Source organism: Dermacentor silvarum, chromosome 5 (assembly GCF_013339745.2).
Source record: "Dermacentor silvarum isolate Dsil-2018 chromosome 5, BIME_Dsil_1.4, whole genome shotgun sequence".
Lineage (NCBI taxonomy): Eukaryota > Metazoa > Arthropoda > Arachnida > Ixodida > Ixodidae > Dermacentor > Dermacentor silvarum.
In genome coordinates, this window is record NC_051158.1 from 104,625,219 (window position 1) to 104,630,889 (window position 5,671).

The window sequence follows — 5,671 nt, forward strand, 5'->3', positions numbered from 1 at the left end:
GGGATGTCGGCCGATAAAGGCTTGCTCTAAAAACTCTGGTGCGCGCCTTGTAGTCCGAGATAAATAGGGCGATGATCACAAAAGGGCTCCTGCCCGCACCTAAGATTTCAGTACAAGCTCCACCCTCAAAAAAAAAAAAAAAAAAAAAACGCAGTGCACCATCCCTTCAGCTGTGAAAGAGAGCCGAGCCTGCTGAAATATACTAACAGCCTAATAATTTTGCTGTGCTAATCAGGCCCCGAGTGGGGCCTGCGGCAGAAACGATGTTTCACATCCGCCGCCAAGGTTTGTGAGTGGTGGCTCTGGCTAACACTCCCAGGGTTAGTTAGAGTAGTAAAAACATAAATACCCCAGAAAGTGGATGGGAAAACGGCGCCGCGGTAGCTCAATTGGTAAGAGCATCGCACGCGTAATGCGAAGACGTGGGATCGTTCCCCACCTGCGGCAAGTTGTTTTCAATTTTCATTTCCATTAATTTATCATTTCTGTGATTCCATGAGTATAACGTGCTTGTGCAATCTGCGAAGTGATTCCGCTTTTCCCGTCCCCCGTAGTAAGCTAGTCAACCGTAAGCTCTTCTGGTTAACACCCCTGCCCTCGCCCTTCCTTTCATCCTCCTCTTTACGCAGTTATTGTTTGAAATAATCTTGGCCACCGGTCAAAGTCAAACTGATAGTTTTAGTTTCTGAACTTCCGCACGGCGACCTGCGTATACCCGAAGGACTTCAGCCGTGGGACTGGATTACTCGACCGACGGACATGCTAGCAGCTATAGTTGCGATTTGAGCTTTACTCAGATTAATAGCAACGCTGAACCGGTACTGGTAACTTATCTGATCGTCAAAGATGGCGTAAGCCCCAAACTGAACACACGTGAGCCGACATCATGCAGACGTCACACGATGGACCGATAGCAGAAGCGGAAGTACGCGTCGTAAAGTGGCCCGAGTTGTCGCGAGTTTCATTTGTCCACGATAATACACTTCAAGCCTGGCATCACCGCAAACGGCGCGCAAACCAGATCCACTCCGGTGCCTGGGCGCCAGAGAGTTTACCCATGGACATGATATTAATCAAACTATAACATAAAATTGAGTATCTGGGCTGAAATTAGCGCTAGAAAACTGGAACTTTCGTCAGAATAGCCACTGATACCTGCCTCCTTTATCGACGAACCGCTCTGGTAAAAGACGGAGGGTGTATGAAGGGTCCCTTACACAGACCGCTGCGTCTGAGCGACGCCTTTCGACTACGTCATCGGTGACTCGGCTGTCGGCGTTTATCCAGACGTTCGTACGAGGCATCCCACCACCCAGTTGCGTGTTCGCGAGTGCTTTCACCCTCCTAGCAGTGGCGACATGCTTCGACCCCACTAATGCCGCTATTTGCGCGGCAGTGAAAAGCAGGCTGAAATGAAACAGAAACAACAAGAAAAGCAGTGGTGAAGCGGAGTAGGCAGAAGCGAATTCGATGGGATCAGTTTTATCTGAAGAAGCGGAAAGCGAAGCGAAACTAGACAAATTATCAGCTCAGTGCGAGGGCACGGAAACGCAGACGGCAATCAGACGGAATGCAGAAGAAAAGCAGACGAGAAAGAGACGATAAGAAAAGTGAGTGGAAAATAGGTGGACGTTTTTTTTTTTTTTTTTTTTTTTTGTTGAAGGCCAGGCGAGAACAGAAATAAGTACAAAAAAATTCACACAATCTTGAAGAAGCAGAGGAGTAGAAGAGACGAAAAATAAATCACGAAGATGCACCTGAGTATAAGGAGGCAGCAGGAATAGTTCCAAGCGGTTGGGACCGATGAGTCAGGCGAAACCAAAAGAGAATAATGTCAAAAATGGCAATTTACGAGGTATTGAAAAGCAGGCGGCTAAAAGAAAAAAAGGAGGAGGTGGGAGACAGAAAAGAGGGGAGGGGGCGTCGGAAACAGGGGTGAAAAGCCTGGACAAATAAAAAATGCCAAGTCCACGTCTGCGGCCGATGCATTTTGTAAGTGCCAAGCACGAACGTTGGTTGGCATTCTGAAGAAATATGTATGAGTAGACCCCTGACCAGAAAAAGGAAAGAATAAAAAAGTGGCCATAGTGACTCAACGGGTTTCCGTACAGCGCAAAGCTTTTGCCGTCACGGGAATTATGAAAGTTAAATACTTCGGAGATTAAAACAGGAGGGCCGGAATATAGAAGTGATAAGCGAAACGAACGGATTGAGGGGATTATGTACGTATGAGCTTTGTGGATGTAAAAAATCGACAAAGGCCTATAAAACTACAGAAGAAGAAAAAAAAAACAGTACGATATACTTTAGGCAAAAGGTTGAGTGGAGGGAAAGGAGATAAAACGCTTGGTTACGAAACTGGAGGCCACTTCAATACATTTCCGGCGGGGCATTCCGCAAGCGTGGGGTCATCGGCAGCCTTATTCTAAGAATTGTAACTTAAGAACAGGTTGCGGCTACGAGTGGCGCTGTATGCTCCGCAACATTCGGAAGTGCTTATTTGTGGATGTCATACTTTCTTGACACATACAGAATGTGTCCTGCACATGCAACGAAAGTATGGGCTTTCGATACACTGTTTTCGATGCTGGTCTTTACTGGTGCGTAGTGTATCACTGAATTTAAACAAATAAAGAGAATAAAGATTTCAGCAATAACTCCGGCTCATAAACTCAGTTAAGGCGACAGTGCACGCCCGCACCTCGATGTACAGATGCTGAGTGCCTAAACGTCAAAGGCGTTTGCTCAGTACAGCGCGCTCAGCCAACTGGACGGTTGACCCTTTACAGAGGCAAATGTACTTGACGGCTTGGCTCTATCCATAATCAACCCAGAAAGCGAGGCGAGCTCCAATGACGTTCCTAAAACGAACGAACCATAAAACAGTTGTAGAGGTACCCCGTGTGTACTACCGTGCACGCTAACTCTCCTCTCATTTTGCCTTCTAATTATTCCTTTCAACCCCTCATCTCTTTTCCACCTTGCACGCTTCCACGCTTGGTAAGCTTCTCTATAACGTGCTAATCTGGCTTCCCTTTGCTCCGGTGTTTCAGCGGCCAACTCTGCCTTTGCTTGAGATTTCACATCCTGCCTTCTAGCTATATCCACTGGACGATTGGATTCAGCCTGTCGCTCGCGTTGAAGCACACGCACAGACGACCCAACCGGCGCGCCATCCAAGGCGGGACTGATCGACCAGGCGCCGGCTAAGTAGCCGTTAAAGCCTCGCCTAGTCACGTGGCACCGCAGCTGCAAGGCTCCGAGCGAGCGCTGCTGCGACGCCTCTTTGCAGCGGATCACGTGGCGTGACGTCACACCTGCCACGCTGGCGCTCCAGCGGCTCAAGGTCATTGCGGCGCGATGAATGACCTTGCGAGAGATGGCGTAGTAGAGCTTTCGCTCTAATATAAACAACCAAGAGGCGACCACTTTCACATGCAAATACAGACTCTACGCTTATACCTTATGTGTTGCGTATGAAGAGCAGACATCTCCCCGATGCCCGAACGGAGTGACACACACACACTTCAATGTATCAGCTTTTTACCAATTGATCACGAATATGTGCCCCATGATTTGTTCATGCTTCTTGGCCTCCCCGAGCTTGTGGAAACATGAATGCAAGTAAGGCATGCAGAAATTAATATCCGCAGTGCACTTGAAAACTTTCTTGAAAGCACTGTTTACCTTCGGGAATGTATCCGCGGACGCAGCATGACCCCCCTCATTGGGTAGCACTTCTTGATGATTTAGTGAAATTGAGGAAATGTTAACTCAGCTCGCATCAGCTCAAGTGTAGCTGAAGTGTTTTATTGTGTGTGACTTCTTTTGTTTTCATGTCAATTTCGGAAAAAGTTAGTAGGGGTCCCTTTGCTACAACTAAGACGACTTGAAGGCGAGCGTCGCTAATTCAATGACACGACGTGCACTTTATGCTTTCTTTAATTTCTTTGACATTTCCTTTTTTTTCTTTATTAACATTTTTTTACACATTTTGCAAAGTCATTTTTGCAATTCATCCTTATTTTTGCAAGTCACCGGTGTTGGAGTGTTCATATTTTCTTCGGTGAGCCAATGTCATTTTTGCCGAGTCATGCTCATGACTATGGCTTCTTCCATCATCTTTTAGTGTTTCCTTCACTTAGTAACCACGTCCGAACCCATTTCAGTAGCTCTTTGAGTGTTAATCTTGTTTTGTTGACTCATTGTCATTTCTGCTGAGCCATGGTCATTACTATGACTTCCAGCACCATCCTTAAGCGTTTCCTTCACTTAGTACCCGCTTCCGTACCCATTCCACCGGTGTTTGAGTATTAATCTTTTTTTCATTGAGTCAGTGCAATTTTTGCTGAGTCATGGTCATTATTGAATCATTACTATATTCTACTACCATTATCATTACCATCATAACAATGCTTACACCCATTACTATCGTTAGTTCTCGGTTCTTGGCCACCTCTCGGATTTTTCGACACATTTTCAGGCATTGTCATGCTGATTATCATAATGATATTAATGAATGTCATGACTATTTATCGATATTTATTTTCGTCTTGTAATTACCTATGGATTGATATATAATGTAAAGGGGTTTGTAATTACGTTAATGAGTTATCGATTTTTGTACATGTTGTCGATTTTTTGAAACCACTTTTATAAGGTCACCTCAAAACGAGACATACAGTATAATGCTTAATTTCGCCTTAATAAAGCAACAAAAAGCAAACAAAAAAAAAGCTGCCATGGCGTCGCACCCCAAGGCCCAGGTTCGACTCCCACCAAGACCGAAATGTACAAAATTTTCCTTTCGAGTCCATTAATTTACTTTGTTTACAGGAACCTCTTTAACAAATGTGACGCCAATCCGAGCATTTTTTGGCATGTTTTTACTGGTCGCGCCGTCGGCCATTTTGGGTACCATCGATCGGTCACGTCACCGACGTATTTTCGCGTAATGGGTCCCATAATGCCTTCTCATTAATAACCGCCTCCAAAAGTATGTTAAACGCATTGTTCGATAGTAATTGAGGTTGATTCTTCATAACTGTTTGCTACTCCGGCGCAGAAATGCTACAACCTGCTCCGTTACAATCTGTGCCGACATCGAAGCAGGTTGCAAAGTGTCTACGCCGCGCTAGAAGCTACGAGGAGAAGGCTGGGCAACCTGGGAAGACACCGCAGACGATAGTCTGTCTATAGCACCGCATCTGAAAGTTTCATTTGCCAGAACCACGAGACGATTATGAGGCATGCCGTAGTAGGGGACTCCGGAGTAATTGTCAACCTGGGGTTCTTTCAAGAGCACTCTAGTCAAGGTACACGGGCGCCTTTGCATTACGCCCACATCGAAATGCGACCGCCGGGGCCAGGAGTAACTTGTTGCTATGCGCGTGAAGTGAGAAAAAAAAATGGGTAATATTCACTGTTCTTTGCGCATTTCATTTCCGAGTCTGTGGCCGAATGGGAACTGAGTGTATACGCAAACGGGGTCCCGCACCTGCCACACGACGTGACGCGTCAAGCAGGACTTTCATACTTAGGAGGAAAGAAGACGGCACAAAACTTTCACACATCGCGTACAACGCTGTGGAACTAGCAGCACCATTTGAAAAGACTCGGGTAAAGCGGAGTAATCGCATCGTATGTTATGACGCCTTTCCACACATGGTCA

General features: G+C 46.1%; 1 non-coding gene across 1 annotated transcript; it reads left to right on the top strand.

Moving 5' to 3' along the window:
- Positions 1-374: 374 nt before the first annotated feature.
- On the top strand, positions 375-447 carry Trnat-cgu (transfer RNA threonine (anticodon CGU)). The gene has a single exon. It is a non-coding gene; the product is annotated as a tRNA-Thr (tRNA).
- The last annotated feature ends 5,224 nt before the right edge of the window (positions 448-5,671 follow it).